Genomic DNA, 19527 nt, shown 5'->3' with positions numbered 1-19527 from the left:
AAATATCCTGTTTTTAAGTGAACAGTGTGTAAAAACTTTAACACATCTATGTTCAAATCTTCAAATCTCTCAGGTAGGGGTGTCACTGTGCCCCACGAGGGCGGCTCTGCCGTGACCAACAAGAACAGAAGCAGCCTCTGGCAGAAGTGACAACCGGCATCAACAGTTTGAAAGGAGACATGTCTGCATCACCTGCCACCCGCTTTTATGTCTGTGGCCGGCGGCGCTATTAGCAGCTGGGCTTCAAAGGGTGAGGAGGACAGCAGGTGGAGGCCTGCACAGTGTCCCTGCTTTCATCCTGTCATTAACGAGGTTGGTTTACACGAGCATCAAGTGCTGATAAGGGCGCCTGAGGGTCGTCCGTGTAACTGCAGCGGCGAGTAGACAATTTATTGGACAGCCAAGTCCAGCCCATTAGTCATGAACTATTGGAAGACTTTTCGGATGTTGTTTTTAAACCATCTTTTGAACGCCGGTAGACTTGAACTTCACGTAGGTGGTACCAGGGAGGATGGGGGCGGGGGCCGCCCGGGAGCCAGTGCAACCACCTCCATCCCGATGTCTGCACGGGGTTGTGGCATGGCACGTGGGGGTCGGGAGACCTGGGGGGCGCATTCGCTTCAGCCTCTGACCGGCTGCGCCAACGCGGGGGGCCACGGGCGTCTTCAGCCTTCGGTAACTTGCTCTGTCAGAAGATGCCTCTGGGTAACGTGCCCAACATCCATTTTGCGAGGGACCTTCCTCGTCCCACCCCCGAAGCCCATGTCCCGGGAAAGCTCAGTCCCAGAGCAGCCGCGTCACCGCCCTGCCAGCCCCGAATCCAACAGCTCTCATGCCCAAGATCGCAATGAACATAAAGGTGGTGTGGACGTGTGGGGGAACGTGCCGTTGACCAGCGTGTCCATGTTATCCGAGAACCTCACACGGGACGATTCTCTCTGTTGGAAACCTTGGTTGAGCTCGACTTCTCCGGACATCTGAGGTGAGGTGGAAAGACATCTTGAGCCTAAGTTCTCTGTGCTCACAGGCTGGGTTTGCCCGCACACGCATCTGTGGAGGGGCTTTGTACGGAGCCTCGGGGCAGAGACAAGGCAGCGGGCCGCCCAGGGGAAGCTCCCGGCCCTCAGGGCTGACCCAGCCTGGCACAGCGCCCACTGGCTTGAATCGCTGTCTACATATCCCAGGTGCTGTTCTGTGGGAGGTGGGAGAGGGATAAATGCGAGTGACCTAAGGTCTCAGGGACGACTTGAGTTTTATGCGTGCATATGACTCCCTCAACTCCAGCTAAACGCGGGTTCTGATCCATGAGCCTTAAGACCCTGCCAGGCACTGGGTGACTGACCCCATAACAGAGACTGGATCCCACGCCCCCCTCTTTGACCCGGTGACAACGCAAAGTCCTGAAAGGAGTGAACCAGATCCAGGAGCGGACTGAGCGAGCACACCTCACGTGGGGTCGTCTACCGGCGACTCTGTCCCGGAGTCGCGCTCAGCCCCCACTGCTCCCTCTCTCGCTCAGGCTACATTCCTGGGAATATTCACCATTTGTTGTTGGCTAATCAGTCAGTGGAACTACCCAGGTTGGAATCCAACAACGCTCAGGTATGACGACTCCACCCTGCCCGACACCTTCTCTGCCAGAGACCAAGGCCATAAGCGGATGTCTACTTCCCCTGCTCCCACCTTCTCTGCAGCCCAGCCTCCCCCCTGAATTGTATGTGTTGGCTTCCTTCGCTCCAACCATAAAAACACTAAAATAATCAGAGATATAAACAAGGATATGCATGCTTTATAAATAAGAAAAACTAGAAGTAGCCTAAACGTCAAGAAAAGGGATTGACTGGATCATTTAACACATTATCTGTTAGATGGAAGAGACGCAGCCATTAGAAACTGTATTTCTGCCTGTGAACAATGGGAAGTCATCACCATTGAAGAGTAATTATAAGGACAAGGTTGCAAAATGCCACAGAGAACAAAACATTGATTTTGTTAAAAAAAAAAAATATATATATATATATATTCATATTCCATAAAGGAAAGCTCAAGGAAATGGTGTCAACATCTTAACAGGTTGGTGGCTGGGTATGGAGTCGTGGTGTTCTCTCTTCTGGTGTGTTCTTCGGTGGTGCTGTCGACGCAGGGCTCTAAAGTCAAGATTTCTGGGTTCAATTCCCAGCTCTGCTGGTAGCAAGGTTCTGAGCCCATGGGTGCCTCAGTTTCCCCTTCGTAAAAGCGGAAGTGATATGACACCTCCCTCCTAGGGCTAGGGGGTAGGTCTGATAAGGTGCTGTGGCAGAACTGAAGGTCCTGAGGATTTGGGGGGAGATGGCCACAGGGACCCACTGCGAGGATAACCCTGGCCAGGCTATGACGGCTCCCCCACCCCACTCAGGTGTACATACGTGCACACACGTGTGCACGCATGCACACGCACGCAAGCACGCACACACACTTTCCTCCATTCCAGACCTGACTGGACTTCTGATCCTATCCGAGAGCTCCTAGGCCATAGAAGGGCCTTTGCCGCCCTCTGTATTCGCTGTCGCTGCACCCCCCCCCCCCCCCCCCCCCGCCGCTGAGGGAACAGGCGGGCAAAGGAGCCACAGGGGAGGAAGCCCCTTCTCTGTGAACCCAGAGGCTCCTGGCGCCCAGCATCCACTCGCTGTGGAAGTCCCCGGCTCGGGGCCTCCACGGGGCAGTGTCCTCGGATACGGAAGGGCAGGGCTGACCACAGGTGAGATCGGGGAGAACGCCCCTACTCTGAGTTTTATTCGATGAAGTCCCCTGTTGGGTCCCACCCCATCACGTTATACCTGCCTTTATTCAAAAGGAAAAAACAAAACAAAACGGCACGCTTGATCCCGTTCTGGATAGGCACGCACACCGTGTGGGATTTTCTAAATGACAGCACCTGTTAATTGTCTGGTTAGGTATGACCTATTAAACATTTACCGCCCATTTCCTGTACATGTCTGGCGAGGCCAGCAGGAAATTTAGAACAAATTAAGCAGCAGCTGCAGTCCGTCGTGCTTTAATGGCCCCGCCATGATTCTGCGCAGCATTGTAAATATGAGGGGCAGATCTATTAGGGACAGGCGGGTTCCATCAAGAAAGCCTCCGCCTCCCCGTCCTCCTGCCAACCGGGCCCGTAAAGTTAAATTGGCCAGCACGCATCTCTCCCTCCCCGCTTCCCCCCACACCCGTCCATCTGAGGGGAGGCTTTCTCATGTCCACACCCCCTCACCCCTCCCCACCGTTCCCACACGATTTCACATGTGGTCCGAGAGGGGCACTTCCTGCCGTTATAAAAAGCAAAACCAAGACCCCAGCAAAAACAGGCTGTGCGCAGAACACCCAAGTTGACAGTGTGAGAGAGGCTAATCCACTCCATATGACAAACAGCAGTGGCCCAGGGGCAGACCCAGGCCCGAGGAGAGCTCGCCGCAGCCCGTCCCCCACCCCCACTCCCTGCTCAAGTGGACCCTTCAGAACAGGAGAAAAATATTCTTAGGAGCACACCCCTAACTTTAAACTGATTATGTTTGGGTTTAATAGCCTACCATGCATTGTTCTTTCTTCACTTTGAAAATAAACTCTAGGAAGCATTAATGCAAATACAATATAAACACGCTCGTTCCTACATTTTCGCATCTCCTGGGTGTGCTCCGGCTCTCTCCGAAGACCATGGCTTAGCCTGATGTGAGAACCAGATGGATCTTGAAACGGGAAGCTTTGCAATTCTCACCGTGTAAGCAGACAGCTGTCCAGGTGATCTGAGGGAGGAGAGCGCCCCACAACACGACTCCCATCACCGCTTCTACCGCCTCGAACAGTGAAACCGGCAAGGGCTGCTCTTTCCGGCTGCTCTGCAGAAAAATGCCAAATATTACCTCAGTTATCAAGGGAGGTGTGACCAGAGATTTAGATTTAAAAGAACATATCCTGTGGTAACCATACTTCAGTCAATATTTTTAAATTTCTGGCTCATGTCAGATGCTGGCTCCCTGACTCAGTCATTCGGTCCCTGCTGCTAGCCAGCCAGCGGGACGACCCCTTTCCACAGCTGCTCCCCAAGGAAACTGGGCCTGAACATGCTTATCAGTCGCCACATCCAAAATAGAATGCTTCTACTTCCTGTTTCCTACTTCCTGCTTCCTACTCCCCAGTTCCATAAACCATTCTTGAGAGGTGCTAAAAATGGAAAGGACAAGATGAAAGAATTAGCCAGAAGATTTATACCAGCCCATAAAAGTCCCCTCAGTGTTCCAGAGACTAAATTGTCAGCTCTACTTTAATTGAACCTTTTACTGAGGGGTTAATCTGAATTTTGTCTATAATTCCATTAAAACCTACTAGGCCAAGTGTTTGTGGTTTGGTTGTTCTGGATGACTTGACAAATTAGTCTAGTAAATTTTGGGTGTCTTAAGTACTAAATTAGGTCATTTGTTTAATGAGCCAATCCACTGCCCAGAGTTTGACCCCAACCCACTAGGGTGAGTTCACATGGAGTTCCAAGGCAGAGCCCTCATTTGTCTTATGCTTCCAGAGAAACTGCTCTGGTTAGGGCTGACCATGGAATTCCAACCTTAACATTGATTTGTTAGTGATGATTAGCAAAGTAAATTCCTTTCTTCATTTTCCTTTCTATTCTCCTCTTCCAGTGTTGTCACTGCCATAATCACCACCATCACCATCACCATTCCGTCATCACCATCACCACCATCCTCATCATCACCATCATCACCTCCATCACCACCATCATCCTCCTCAACATCACCACCGTTACCATCATCATCACCATCGTCACCATCACCACCATCCTCATCATCACCATCATCACCATCATCCTCATCAACATCACCATGACCACCATCATCCTCATCATCATCACCACCATTACCATCATCATCACCATCACCAGCAACACCCAGTCCCACATGGAGCACTTACCATGTGTCAGCACCCAACTGCTCAGCGCTCTGGGTACCCTACCCAACCCTTACAATGAAATAGTGCCAACATTAGCCTTATTTTCCAAAAGAGAAAATAAATCTTAAAAATGCTCATTTTCCCAAGAGCACATTCAGTCACTCATACTCACACATTCATTCATTAACTCTTTCAACAAGTATTTAGTAAGCATCTACTAGGTACCAGGCAGTGGGGATCCAGAGCTGATTAAACCATAGTTACAACTTCCAAGGGCTTCACCATTCAGTTGAATAGAGTCATGAATATTAATAAATGTAATGTAATTCTGTAATGTAATTATCATAATTCAGTAGACCAAAGTACACCTGGGGCACAAAGGAATAAGTAACCAACTTTGTCTCTAAAACATTCCCTGAATTATGTATATGAATTCCAGCCTTTTCAACGATATCCATTCACTAACATAATATCCACCCAGAAGTTCGTGTGTATGAACTTGTTACCTTCTGAGAACCAGAAACTCCCTTAGCAGGCTCTTCTGTGTGTATATAGTTCAGAGGGGCTGACATTCATAGCTGTGACTCAGAAGAATGACCACCTTTCCTAACCGCACTGTGAATTGGCCACCACTCCTCTCTGGGAAGGACTGTATGGCTGATCTAGCCATGAGTACCAGAATGGCACGGACAGTGTCATTTTCCTTCACGACCCACTATGCTAAACACAGAACGGGGGACACCACAGGTTCTCAAGAGATGTTGGTTCACTTGATTAGCTTTGATTTGATTGGGTTTTTTGGAAAATCAGTTCTCTATATAGGTTCTAGGTAGTGACTCTATTAACCAGGGTGGGGCTGCTTTTTTCCAGCCCAAATGGGATGACATGAGCTTGGTGCAGACTCTCCAGTTATGACCATCTTGACTCAAGAAATAATCTTAGGTTTAGATATGCTCAGAACCTTAATTCAGCAAAAGAGAGAATAAAAGCGCTCTTCTCTTATTATTACCTTCTTGAATATCCCCCATGCTTGAGAGCATTTCATTTCCTATCTGACCTGCTCTGCACATTTAAGGACCGACCATTCCAACGCTGGCAAGTAGTCAACCCACAACACACCCTTCCGAGCAGTGATATTTGGTTTTGTTATTTTACAAAGGGCTCCTGAGACACTGAGCTGGGAGGAGGGACTTCTGGGGGGCGGTAGCCCAGTCCCCTTCTGGCAGCTCTGGCTGCACATTCGTGGGACAACTGTGATGTGAGTATCTGAGAGGCAGCATCCCGAGTCCACCTGCACCAGCTCCCACCCACATTTCTCTGCCCTGTGTCTCAATATGCACCAACGCGGGGATTGAGCGTTTAGGAAAAACAAGAACCATTGGGCAATCACCTCATGTACTCAGACTACGGATGGTAACAATGCAGATGAAACTGTCCATTTAAGCTTTTCGTATTTGGTGCAAGTACACAAAACCTCAACTCAGACACACACACACATGTACGGGAGGGCAGGGATTTGCGCACATGCACACACATTGATGTGGACCTTGGAAATGATACATGAAGTAGAGACACCCTCATGAACCAACAGGGGTCTAAAGGAGACTCTAACGTTGTCTAACTTAGGATTCCACATCACCTTCCTGCCCCATTCTAGTCTCTACTGATACATCCCTTCCCTGAACTCCCTGGAGTGTGCCAGTCACCCCATCTAGGCTGTAGGTCAGTGGGGGGTGGTGCCTGTGCTTTTCTCTCCATTTTAATTGACGTTATAAATACACAGGGAAGTGCACAACCAGTAAGTGTGCAGCCTAAGTATACCCTGGTGTTGCCACCACCCAGATCAAGTACGGAGTATTTCCACTCCCCCAGTGAGCTCTCTGTGAAACCGCCCTCCTTCTGCCTGTCACCCCTGAAATGAGCAGAACCTAGGGGCTCAAAGCACTGGCCCACGCATGTGGCATCCTTCATGGCTGTGTGATATTCCTTTATCAGATGCCTCACTTCTCCAAACGCTTCCTCCATAAAATGATAGCGGCAATCACGCTATCGACCCTCTCCAGCCAATGGCATTCTTTTGAGGATAAAGTGAGGAAGTGCCCATAAAGTGCCTGCTCCACGGTAAATGCTGACGACCAGTTAGCTAGGATTAGCATCGTCGCTGTAAGACGCCAGTACGGAAGGCGTTGGGCAATTTAACGGCTCTTCCACGTGTGGGTGTGGGCACCCTGTTGTCTACTGTCCTCCAGAATTCCTGGTGGTGGGCTTCGCTGAGATTCTTATGGTTGCTAGTAGTTTGCTTATTCTTATCCAGCTGTGTGGGGTAAACACTTTGCTCCTCTGCCCCTAGTAGGAGCGCTTGGGAGGACATCACGCCCAGGAGCTCTGGCGTCCTTGCAAAGCCAGAGAGGACTAGAGGCAAACGATGAGAGGGCCCACCTCCCCGGCACCACGAGCTCACTCTTTCTCCGGATTCAAAGGGCTGGGCTGCAAGCTACACAGCAGGATGTCCTCCTTGTGGCCCTTCCCTTTGCTTTTCGGTTTCAGCCGGGGAAGCCCCCTCTCCCGCACTTCTTCCCACCCCTCTGGACTAGCACCACTCTCCACACTCAACTCTGCCCTGGTGCCCTTTGCCATGCAGCCTGTCAGGTTTCGATTAGGCCAGGGGAACACCACAGGAAATGAGTCAAGGAAAGGAAGGCTGTGATGTTTTTTTAATTTCGAATACCAGATTTATTTTTTTTTTTTTTAAATGGCAGCGTCCCAGCAGTGCCAGGTCGAGGAGGAATGCAAAAAATGTGCAACTCGAAACGTTTGAGGAGCAGCTAGATCCTCCAATTGTTTCTGATAAAAACCCATTGGAAGCTCTCAGCTGTCCCCTGGGAGGACGAGGGGCATCTGCCGTGGGAGGCGGACGCCGGGATCATGTCCAAGGTTGGGGTGGGAAGTGGTCAGGTTCTGACCATCACGGCCAGCCCTTCCTTGGGCTCCTCAAACCTCCGTCTACTGGCCTGGCTGCAAGGGAGCTGCACGGACCTGGACCCGTCCCTGACCTTGCTGACCCCCAGACTCCAGAGGGGGTGTCATGACTATTTAGTGAGCCTCAGTTTCCTCTTTTTGCCAAAAGCATGATTTGAATTGAATATACGGGTCATCTAAACCCTTCTCGCCTCCAATGCCATAAGAACTGCCTGTCAGTGGAAGCTGGCCGGTCAGGATCCCGCCAGAGAAACAGAATCAGCAGGAGAGAGATAGTAAGAGATCAATTTCAGGGGATTGGCTTAGTGAAGGCGGGGCCCGCCGGGCGAGTCCAGCATCCGCAGGCCCCCCGCCGGACCTCTCGGGCGCGGGCTGGGGCCGCCGTGCGCACACGGGACTTCTCCTTCTCCAGGGAAGCGTCAGCTCTGCTCTCGGGGCTTCCAGCTGAATGAGCCAGGGCTGCAGAGACAATGTAGAACCATCTCCCTGCTGAAAGTCACCTGATCAGGGACCGCAGTCCCATCCGTGCAGGACACTGTCCCCGCGGCGCAGAGGAGTGTTTGGTTACAGAGATGGGCTCGGCAGCCTCACCGAGCTGACACACTGTGGCAACCGAGGCAGGCTGGCTCCAGAGTCCACACTGGTACTATTTTATTATTATTATTATTATTATTATTATTATTATGTCAATAGAATTTATTTTTAGAACAGCTGTAGGTTTACAGAAAATCCAAACAAGAAAGTTCAGAGTCCCCACCTGTCCCTCTGTGTCCCTTATGCACAGAGTCCCTGTGACTAACATCTTCTGCTACATTTATTAGAGTCGATGAACCCACACTGATACATTATCATCACTCAAAGTCATAGTTCCCCTTAGGCTTCACTCTCGGCGGTGGACATCTTCTGGGCTTGACAAATGTATAATGATGTGTATTCACCATTAGAGCGTCACAGAAAGATCTCACTGCCCTGAACATCCTCCGTGCTCTGTCTGTTCGCCCCGTCCATGCACACCCCTGCCACTGATCTTACTGTCTCCGTGGTTTTGCCTTCTCCAGAACACCACAGAGTTGGAATCCTGTCTTATGTGGTCTTTTCAGACCGACCTCTGTCACTTAATGATATGCATTTAAAGTTCCTCCAGGTCTTCTCCTGGCGCGATAGCTCATTTCCTCTTAGCACCAAATGATAGTCCACTGTCTGGGTGTGCTGAAGTTCCTTTTTCCATTCACCCACTGAAGGACATCTTGGCTACTTCCGAGTTTTGGCAATTATAAATAAAGCTGCTGTAAACATCTGTGCACAGATTTTTGTGTGGACATAAGTTTTCAACTCCTTTGGGTAAATTCCAAGGAGCACGACTGTCGGATCATATGGTAAGAGTATGTTTAGCTTTGGAAGAAACCACTAAACCATCTTCCAAAGCGGCTGCACCATCTTGCCTTCCCACCGTCCCACCGTCACACTATAAATAATGCCTCTCCTGAGTACACAGGCGGAGTATGCAGGCGGAGCTCAATGCAGGGGGCGGTGCGGGGCAGTCAGCCCCTCCCCGCTCTCCGCGTCCACGGAGTCCAGCGCCTCTCTGGCAACCGTCCCACTCCACCCTCTCTCAATTTTAGCTCAGGTCACGGCCAGTTCGGTTATGTGAATGTCTGCAGGAATCTGCGTCCTGCTGGTCTCCCGGTGGGGAGTCCGGAGGGGGGTACTGAGGATGCAATCATGCTGGTCTGGCCTGCGCCCATGTTTCTTATTTCTCATTTGCAAATAAAAATACTCGGCCCCTCCAAGGCCCACAAACTGCCACCTCCCCAGCTGGCCACGCACTGCAGCCATGGGGTAAGGCAGCCGCGGCAGGGCCTGGGACACGGGAGCACCTGCGAATCCCAGCACGGGGGCAGCCACGTCCAGGGAAGGCCTGCGCCTGTCCCTGGGCCTCACTGAGCACTTTCGGACATGGGGGTCATTTTCCAGGGGTTGCGGTTGAGGAGGCCATGGTGACAGCGGCCTGGCTGTCCTCGGGTGAACGCTGTGGAGCACTTACCACACGCCTCGTGGAGCACGGTGCTGGCATCTCGTGATGCGAGTGCCGCGAGCATGTCCCCACTTCACAGACACAAAACCTGAGGCTCGAGGCGGATACGCGGCCTGACCGAGACCACGCAACCGCGGAGAGCACAGAGTGGGGCTTCAGGCCCAGCTTCCTTGACGCCTGGGCACACAAGACACCGCAGTCCACAAACAACTACTGAGTGCCTACTGCATACTGTGCACACACCGATTCTCCGTGGAGGCCTAAACTCGGTGGGGCAGATGTCACCTCCCCACTGCGTAGACACCAGGAAGGAGGCCAGGGCACGGGAGCGAGATCTGGTTAATAGCAAGCCCGACTCTTCCCACTTGGGGACATGAGTTTGGCATCTGTTGGGTTCCCACCTCAGCCCTTCCTGGACCTCTGCATGACACTGGTTTGACTATCCCCCCCGCAAGACTGAAACCACAGAGTGCCTTCTTCACAGGCTTCCGGAAACCCCCAGCCCAGAGCCCAGGCACAGAGAGCGTCAGCTGCCATTTCTCTTACTCCCTCTCCCCATTCTGGACTCAGTGGGAAGAGGCAGGTGGCAGCCTCCGGCCAGGACCCTTCTCAATGGGGAGAAGGAGAACCGCCCTCTGTACCCAGCCGTGAGAAGCCCCTTCCCACCTTCTGTTCGGAACGGCAAACATCCCTCAGCTTCCCAACCCCAGAGCCAGGTCCCGTGGAGAGCGGGGAGCTCATGGAGCAGACAGAGCTGGAGCCAGCACTGAGTCCCATGAAAGCCACCCCGAGCTCTCCGGCCAGAACAGACCCCAGGGGGACGTGCTGGATGGGGCAGAAGTCACAGCAGTCCGAGAGCGTCCAGCTTCCCAACGGGTTCTGCTTCACGTGAATATGGCTTCCCTTCTTAACCAGATCATTAAGACGCTTGGGCCAGGCTCCCGGCCACGACCCAGAGTCCCTCCTGCCCGCCCGAGCGGCACTTCCCCAGCAGCCTCCAGGAGGCCCCGACCTCCTTTTTTAAGAGGTTCCAAATGGTCCCCAGTCGTGTCTTCCTTCCATGAGACACAGGCAATTTAGGTGTCATGGGGGCCTTTGTAGAGATGTCAATGGATTATTTCACGAGAAGGAAACCCCCTCTTTACACCCCAACGTGGCTTCTGCTATGGAGATGAAAGAACTGGGAAGGCAGGCCTGAAAACAGATAATTCATGGGACTGTCAGAGCGTGATCTGAATGTCATTCACACCAGGCCGAGCCGGGGAGGGGGCTGCAGAGCCCAGGGGGTCTCGCTCCAGGGGGACGCAGGCCCAGCTCTCAAGTGCTGAAGTGATAATCCAGCCCACGGGGCCTGGACAAAGCTGGACATTTTGTCCTCGCTGTCAAAACGCCACAAGCTCAGGAGCAGATGGAGTGGTGTTGGCAGTCGTAAAACGCCCCCGGCCCACCAGGGACAAGCAGGTTAACAGAAGGGATTGGCGCCATGCATGTCATAAAAGCCCCACAGACCTGTCATGTTCCGATAAATCTTGATTCTGTAACGGAATAGCACTGTGGTTCCCAGCCTTGGGTTTCACAGGTGAGCCGTGGACTGATGGATGGTTTGGGAGCTGGGGGGACGGGAGGGGGGGACAGAGGAAACCTTACACGCCACCCCTACCCCCTCTCCGGCTCTCTAGCGCCAGGCAGGAAATCCAGGCTGCAAGAGGATATATGGGGCATTTGTTACCCGGATCCATGCTGGAATGCTGGAAGGCAACCAGGCTCCGTCCCCATCTCTCAGCCCTCATGGTGGGTAAACCAGAGGAGCTTAATAAACACTGGCGGTTGCCCTGTCTCGGTGAGGCTCCTGGGCTCGACCGCTGGGTAAACAGAGGGCTAAGGGGGTGGGGTCCCTACACTGCCCACGGGGCTGCACCCGACCACCCTGCACCCTGCACTGACCCCCACCCCTCAGGGAAGCGCTCCTTTCTAGACTCCATCTGCCCAGAGGGGACACCTTTGAGTCATCTGTCCACGAAGAGCTGCCCTGTCCTGTGTCCCACAATGGTGCCATCTTGCCCGCAAGACCCTTGTTAAACGTCCTCTCTGAACGCTTCCAAATGAAGCATGAGACAGAGCGCTGGGGTCTGGTGGGGGCGGCAGGGGATGGGAGAGGGTGACATGGAGCCACGGCCCCCACACCCGACGGGCGAGGGGCCTCGGCCGGCGGGGCTACGGTTCTGTGTGACTTCCACGCAGGAGCTGTAGCTCCAACTTGGTCTCCCACTCAAGCAGACGTTTTGGAATGTGAGGGAGTGAGAGTGACTTGTTTACGGAACAACCTGAGCCACTCCGAGCTGGGGGTACAAGCCAGTGCTGTCTAAGCAGCGACTGTCTCACGGGGGCGACCCAAAGGTTCCAGAGCCCAGAACGCCGAGGGTGTTGCTGACCTACCGGGTCCCGTGGGTGGGGGGGTAGGTCTCCTCAACCGGCCCTGGGGGGACCCCGTCCACCCTCGCCACCAACAGATACACCCCACCTCCTGGGCTGCTCTGCCCCTTGGCCCTCGGCGCCCTCGACGCTTAAAGACAGGTCATGAAAACCAGGGGGCCCGCCCTCCCCTGCCCCATCACGCAGCCGGCCGGTGGGAAACGCAACAAGACTGCGGGCCGCACACTGACGGCCAAGCCTGTCGGGAGCACCCCGCTCCCTGCTCAGACAGGATGCTGGGGAGGCTTGCGCCCCGGGGCTGTCCTCATGCTCTGCAGCCAGGCCAGCTTCTCTGTTTGCGGTTCCCCTGGGTCACCTGCCTGGGAGCTGGGAACTCAGAAAAATGGAGGTGCGGCTGGCTTTAAGGGGACTGTGCACAGACTGGGGAAGGGGCGCTCCACTAGCCTCCCCCCGCTGAGCCCCAGTGTCCTCGTGACTCCAGGCCAGCCTGCCCTGCCCTCACCCCACTGGTCCTCTTGGGCTTCACGCTGAGTTCTTCAACGTTCCTAAAGGGACCCTGTTCTCCTACCTCCTCATCTTGGCAGACTCAGTTTTCTCTCCTGAAGCCCCTGCCCCCTCGTCCTCACTTGGACCCCAACTCCTCCTATTACGCCTCTTGTCCTGACTCAGGGCCTGGCAGTGTAGCCGATGGCTCCCTTTCCCCACCGCCCACTGCCCCACCAGGATCCCCAGCAGGGTCCGCCCGCCCTCTTCTGCCCCCACCCCCTGGAACTGGGCCTCACGCTCCCTGAGGGCTACAGCCCCAAGGTCCAAAGTGCCCCCCCACACCCCAGCAGTTCCAACCAGAATGGCAGTAAGCACGGCCCCCCAGCGGAGACAAGGAAGGCCCTGAGGCATCTCGGAGGCAGTGGGGACTCTGGACCAGGACAGATGAGACACAGGGGGCCGTCAATGGAATGTGCACCAGAGACAGGAAGCGGAGTGGGAAGTGCTCGGGCCGTTGGGAATGGGCGCTTTGGGGGTGGCAGCTAAAGGGACGAGGGGTCTTTTTGGGGTGACAACGCGTTCCGGAACGTATTGGGATGAATATTCTAAAAACCACTGGATCGTACATTTTAAACGGGTGACCTGCGTGGCGTGTGAACGGTCCCTCAGCACGGCTGCTACAGAAGTAATGAATGAAGAACGGAATCCCACAGCCCGTCCCAGGCGGCCGTGGACACGAGCAGTGCTGGGCTGGCCTGGACCTGGCCTAACTGTGCTGCTTGCCGACAGGGGGCCTTGTCCCTCCGGCCTCCTGGGCCACCGTGTCCTCGTGTAGAAAGGGGTGATGAGCTGGACCTCCGTCCAAGGACACCGAGACACATAAATATAAGGAAATGAAAGGAAAGTACGTGGCCCAGCAGCCACTGTAAATTCTCAGCAAACAGTACGAAAACCAACAAGAAGAAAGTGATTCTGGTTGCCTGAGCCCTGCATGAATCCAGGGGGACCAAGCATCCCGCTCATTCCGCACTTGCTCCTCCACGGTGCCGAGCGGTGCCGTCAGCACCTGATTCTGCGGAGGGGAGCGGGCCTCCTCCCCGGGGGTGGCGGGCAGCCCACCACCCAGTCCTCAAGGCAGCGCGGAGGCCTCTCCCAAGATAAGCGTCCGCCTGTTCGCCCGGGCCCTCGTCATCTGTGCAAGATTTCTGGCCTGCAGGCTGCAGCTCCCACTGTCAGGAGGGGCCAGCGCCGCCACAAGATTAATGAAGGAGAAGGAAATGTAATAATGCACGGCCAGCCCGCCAAACTGCATAAATCTCTCTGGAGATCGCACAGGGGACGCAGTCCTCCCTCGCTGGGCCTTGAGAAAGGGCATCCTCCAGGTTAAACGGAGTCTGGGAAACAACGCGGGCCTGACATCACAGCTCACCTGCACACACGGGAGCCCGAGCCACGCAGGGGCCGGTGGCCGAGGAAGATCACTGCCCGGGGGGTGAGGGGGCCAGTAACAAGGGGAAAGCCAGCCAGAGGCAGCCGGGCCGATGGACGAAGACCCCAGCACGGGCTTGGGTTCAAATTCAGGCCTGCCTCTCACTAGCTCTGAGATGCTGGGCAGGTTTCTGTTTCTCTTGGCTTCAGCATCTTGTAAAATGGGGACAAGGACGGAATCCCCACAGGGTGCTCTTGTGGGGCTGGGCCGCGTGGCCTCGGAAGGGCTGCTCTTACGGCCGTGCACTGGCTCTGCCTCATCTCCCTTCAGCCGGACACTCGGGAGAGAGGAAGGATCCGTCCCATTTTACAGATGTGTAAACTGAGGCCCAGAGCAGGGCCGCACTCATTCCAAGTCCCACAGCGAGGAACGCCCAGGCCTCGCTGCGCTGCCTTCTGGCGGCCTGAACGAGCAATTCAAAATGCGGCGGTCCCTCCCTGTGACTCTTTCTGTTTTGACCCCAGGCCTCCCACAAGGCTCACGGGCTGCCATTTGTTACGACTGCCTCCGGACCCTCAGCGGCAAGAACAAACGTCCCCCTCCCACCCTCCCATGGTCCCCACAGCACGCCACATGCAAGTGGCCTCAGATCTGCTCCGATGGGGGACTGTCTCCCTGTCCACCCCTCCTGCCCCTGCCCCTCCTGACTGGAATCGTGAACCGCCGTTTCGGCCCCGCCTGGGGTCTGCTCGGTGTATGGGCAGCTCGGAGGTCGGTAACCCGAGCTGGACACCCACTGTTGCTGAGAAGGGGGGACCCCTTAATGGTTCTAGCAGATGCCGCAGGGAGGGAGGGGCCGCAGGCAGCCCCCACCTGCCCACCCGGAGATAACCCCTGACCCCTGCGTCTCTCAACGGGCAAGTCAAAAAGTCCGAGCACTGGGGAGGCCAATAAATCCTTGGGCGTCGGCCTCCCAGAATTCCGGCCTCCTGCCTGGGGGAAGGTGTTTAAGCTTCTTGAAAGAACTCTTTTGCTAACCCTGCAGGAAGCTGCTCAGGACCTGCTGGGACTGCGGACAGTCGGGGCTCTGGCGCAGGTTCTAGAACAGCGGTGCTGCAAAAAGCATCTGGGGGCGTGCGTCCCAGCACCACGCTGAGCAAGGCCACCGGGTGTGGGTGCCATGGAGGGGGCTGGCCGGCGGGGGGGGACCCCAAGCATCTCTTGCTGCCACAGACACCCCAAGCTTCTCTTGCTGCTCGCCCCTGGGGCGCCTGGGGGTGGAGGTCCCTGGCACAATGGGGGCCATTTATTATTCAAGAGAACGCCAGACTAGATAACAGGACGGATTTAAGACCATATATTCATATGGCTAAAATTCAAGGCACAAAAAGGCATTTCCCTGTTGCCTTTCCCCACAGGCACCTGCCCGGGGTTCGAATACCCGGAAAGCTCGTGGGCACAGAAGCGTGTAACTGCATGCACGCGTGTCCATGAGCACACATACTACACATGTAAGTTTGCACACATGGGAAGTCGTTCCAGGGCAGGCCCTGTCTGCACAAAGGGAAGCACGTTATACATACCGTTTGGAGCCTTGTGGTTGTTCATTCATCTGTTTTGGAGCTCCTTCCATGCTGTCATATAAAGAGCCCTTCATTCTTCTTCGTGACTGTATACTATTTCCTGGGATGCCCCCTACTGATAGGGCCTTCATGACAAGTGTCACTTCTCCATGGGTTCCCACATTAGGTGGCATCCCCACCGTGGCCATCTGGGACTCCAAGTCACTCTTGGCCCCGTCCCTCCTCGTCCCTCTCAATCTCTGTGCTGCCTTTTCTGGGGTCCAGCTCTGGCCTGAGGCTCTGTCGGTGGCTGGGTGACTCTCAATGTCCTTCTGCATCTTGACAAGCGCTCCTCTTGGTGACCTGACCCCTCTCACACACGACACAGCTTCTCTCGTATGTCTGATGGGAACACAGTACGTGCTGGATCAACCTCAGTGAAGTGAGCGTAGGGAGAGTACGTCCTGGTGGAGGGAAGTTCCCTCCACCTCCGCCACAGAGCATGGGGCGTTCAGATCTGCCGGAGGGTACTGCACGCGGAGGAACAGGAGGGGCTCGAGGGAGGCCTGGGGGTGGGGGCACGTCTGACCCTCTGTGTATTAGCCATGTAACCTGGGCCTCCTCCAACCACCTGTCCAGCAGCGGCCAGGAAGTCACAGAGGCCGCCGAGCACGGAGTGCCCCCAGCGGGAGGCAGAGCCCCTGGCCAGCCACCCCGGAGCTCTGAAGCCAGCCCCGCCTGGGTCCACGTCCTGGGCCCCCTTCCTCCCAGCGAGGCGACGCTGGGCAGATTCCCTCCCTCTCGGAGCCTCAGTTTGGGGACAATTCTAATAGTACCTGCCCCTCCAGCCCACGGGCTTGTTTGGACGAGTCAGTGAGATGGAGTTCGCCTGTCCAGCCGCCGTACCGCACGGCAAGTGCTCAAGACATTTTTGCTTTTCCTGCTGTCCCGATGCTGTCGTGTGTGTGGCCGCTGTGGCCGCGGCTGTCCCCCCGACACCGCATGCGCTTCCGCACAGAGGCCCCGCGCACACCGCAGCGCGATCCTGCGCACCCGACGCCCGCGAGCAGGTGCTGGGGATTACCGCTGATCATTCCCTCCAGGTGCTCCCGCCTGCTTCCCCGCCCATCCTCACCTGTGGCCCCGCGCAGGGGCACACACGCGGTGCCTTTGCTGGGGGAGGCCTGCCTGCAGGCAGGGGATTGAACCAAATGACCTTTTGACCTCTCCCCCGCCCGGAGCGGCGGGATTTGGGATCACCCGGCAAGCGCACGGGCCAATGAAATTAACTCCTCTTTCCGGAAATGCGAGGTGATTCAGCCTTCTGCGGCTCCCAGGGGCTGTGTTAGATAAGACTTGCCTCAGGCGTTCCCCCAGGGCTCGTGGAAGTCTCTGGGTCTGTTTGACATCAGCTTGTGTCCTCCCGGTCCCACCAGTGACCTTCCACTGACCTTTGGAGACCGGCGAGAGAAAACGTCATCTTTCCCCTAACCCACTGAACTCTCAGAAATGACGAAGTGACAGAGGCCGCCGGGGCCTTTCCAGAAGGGCCTCGGCCCCCGCCAGCACCGTGGCTGAGAGAGAGCACCCACGCCCCGCCGCAGGGGGGGCCGGGGCAGCGCCTTGCGCTGGAAACGGCCGAGATCTTCCTGAGAGGCTCTCTCCTGCGAGGCCCGGAAGAGCGAGCAGGAAGGCAGGGGGGCGGCCGATAGGCCACCTAAAGGAAGAGGAGGAAATGGCCAGCGGAGTCTAGACGCGTTATCTTGCCCCCCGTGCGGGCACCAGCCCCACGCTCATCCATCGTCCCTGGGCCCGACTTCCTGCCTCAGGATTTACGCCAATGACTTCACCCTCTTGCTATCTCGACTGTCCCGCTGCTGCCCGCTCGGGGCTCGCAGGAATTAGGGGCCAGATAACAAGTCTAGACAGCTCAGAAGTTTTAAATGGATTGTTCTCCAGGGGGAGGAGGATGGCTAGCAGCTAGCTCTCGGGGCCCGAATGCTGACACCCTGGAGCACGCTCAGATGCCGAGTTTGTGCGGAGCGGGTGAGGCATTTGCTCTCCCCGTGCGGCCCCAGCACCCCGAGGCTGAAAACGGGCACTCGCGGCACAGTCGGGGGCCCACAGCCTCTCCGCTGCGCCTGGCTCAGGTGAGGCCCCCGCGGCTGCCTCAGCCTGTGCAAAACCACAGTCCACGATGAGCAGCAAATGGAAGTCCACCCAGCGCAGCTCCAGCTTCCCTCCACGTGGTCGCTGCACGGAAGCACTAGTTCAAACACTAAGTGTCTCACGGGAAGGTGTCATGGTGCCCCTGCTTTGCAGGTGAGCTGGACACACACCTTTCCCTGCCCGTGGGGCTGCACCCTCCTGAGGCCGGCTGTCCCACAGGTAACCTGGGAGCCCCCTTTCCCTCCTTCTTCCGCCCAGTTATGGGCTGAATTGTGGACGTCCTCACTCCCAGGACCTCAGAATGTGACCTTATTTGGAAATAGGATCCTTGAAGATGTAATTAGTTAAGATGAAGTCATACTGGCATGGGCCTCCAATCTAACATGACTGCGTCCTTATAAAAACGGGAAAGGCGGACACAAACACGCACACAGGAAGAACAGTGAAGATGAGGGCGGGCGTGGGGCAATGCATCCACCAGCCAAGGGACATCGAAGAGGCCAGCAAACCACCGAGAGCCGGGGGAGAAGCCTGGGACACAGTCTCCCCCATGGGCCCAGAAGCAACCAGTGGCCCTCCACCAGTGCCATGAGAGCTGGCGGGCAGTGGTCCCAGGTGAAACCCTATGAGGGTGATCCATGCAGTCCCCCCGAGGCCCAGACGGAGGGAGCCCTGCTGCCCACACTGGTCACCCTGAACTCATTCCTTCTTTTCCCCGTCATCTGCCTCACCCCTACCACCGCCCCCTGCCTCCTGAGGCCACCTCCCAAATGAACCCCTTGCTCTCATGCCTGAACCCGGTCTGCACGGGGTCCAGACTGAGACCCTGGCAGATCACAGAGCTCTGTGCAGAGAAACCAGGGTGAGAACATATATCCAGGCTGCACGCTGGGTTCTCTGGGTCTCTCAACAGAATATCTGCACCCACATTAAAACCGGTGTGATGGGTGTCATGGCAGAAACCACTACATTACCCACCCTGCTTCTTAGGTGAGAATACTGATTGTAACTAGACTTGGGATGGTCCAGCCCAAGGACTCACCATCTCAGAATCCACCCTTACTAAAGACGCAAGGTCCCAAGTAGATATGACTGTGTCTCTATTCTGGCCAGTGGGGTGGAAGGGAGCATGATGTCCAGCTCCAGAATGTGCTGCATCCTGCATCCGATGCAGACGTGATGAAGGGATCTCCCGCCTTCCTCCTCCTCCTCCCCTCCTCCCCTCCTTCTCTTCTTCTCCTCCTCCCCTCCTCCTCGTCCTCCCCTCCTGGTCCCCTCCTCCTCCCCCCTTCTCCTCCTCCCCCCCCTTCCTTCTACTCCTCTTCTTCCTCCTTCCCTCTTCCTCCTTCCCTCCTCCTTCATTCTCCTCCTCCTCCTCCTGCTTTCCTCCTCCTCCTCCCCTCCTCCTTCTCCTCCTGCTCTTCTCCTCCTCTTCCTCCTCCTCTTCCTCCTTCCCTCCTCCTCTTTCTCCTCCTCCTCTTCCTTCTTCCCTCCTCTTCCTC

General features: G+C 55.6%; 1 long non-coding RNA gene across 1 annotated transcript in view; it reads right to left on the bottom strand.

Annotated features, from left to right (window-relative positions):
* LOC118548894 (uncharacterized) overlaps positions 1 to 4093 on the bottom strand; it is a 33161-nt gene extending 29068 nt beyond the window's left edge. The window contains exons 1-2 of the long non-coding RNA XR_004923793.2: positions 3961 to 4093; positions 3749 to 3869 (exon numbers count right to left, since the gene is read on the bottom strand). This is a non-coding gene — a long non-coding RNA (uncharacterized LOC118548894). The remainder of the gene's footprint in view (positions 1 to 3748; positions 3870 to 3960) is intronic.
* Positions 4094 to 19527: the final 15434 nt, after the last annotated feature.

This window comes from Halichoerus grypus, chromosome 15 (genome assembly GCF_964656455.1).
Source record: "Halichoerus grypus chromosome 15, mHalGry1.hap1.1, whole genome shotgun sequence".
Classification (NCBI taxonomy): domain Eukaryota; kingdom Metazoa; phylum Chordata; class Mammalia; order Carnivora; family Phocidae; genus Halichoerus; species Halichoerus grypus.
This window is presented reverse-complemented; position numbering and strand designations above follow the sequence as displayed.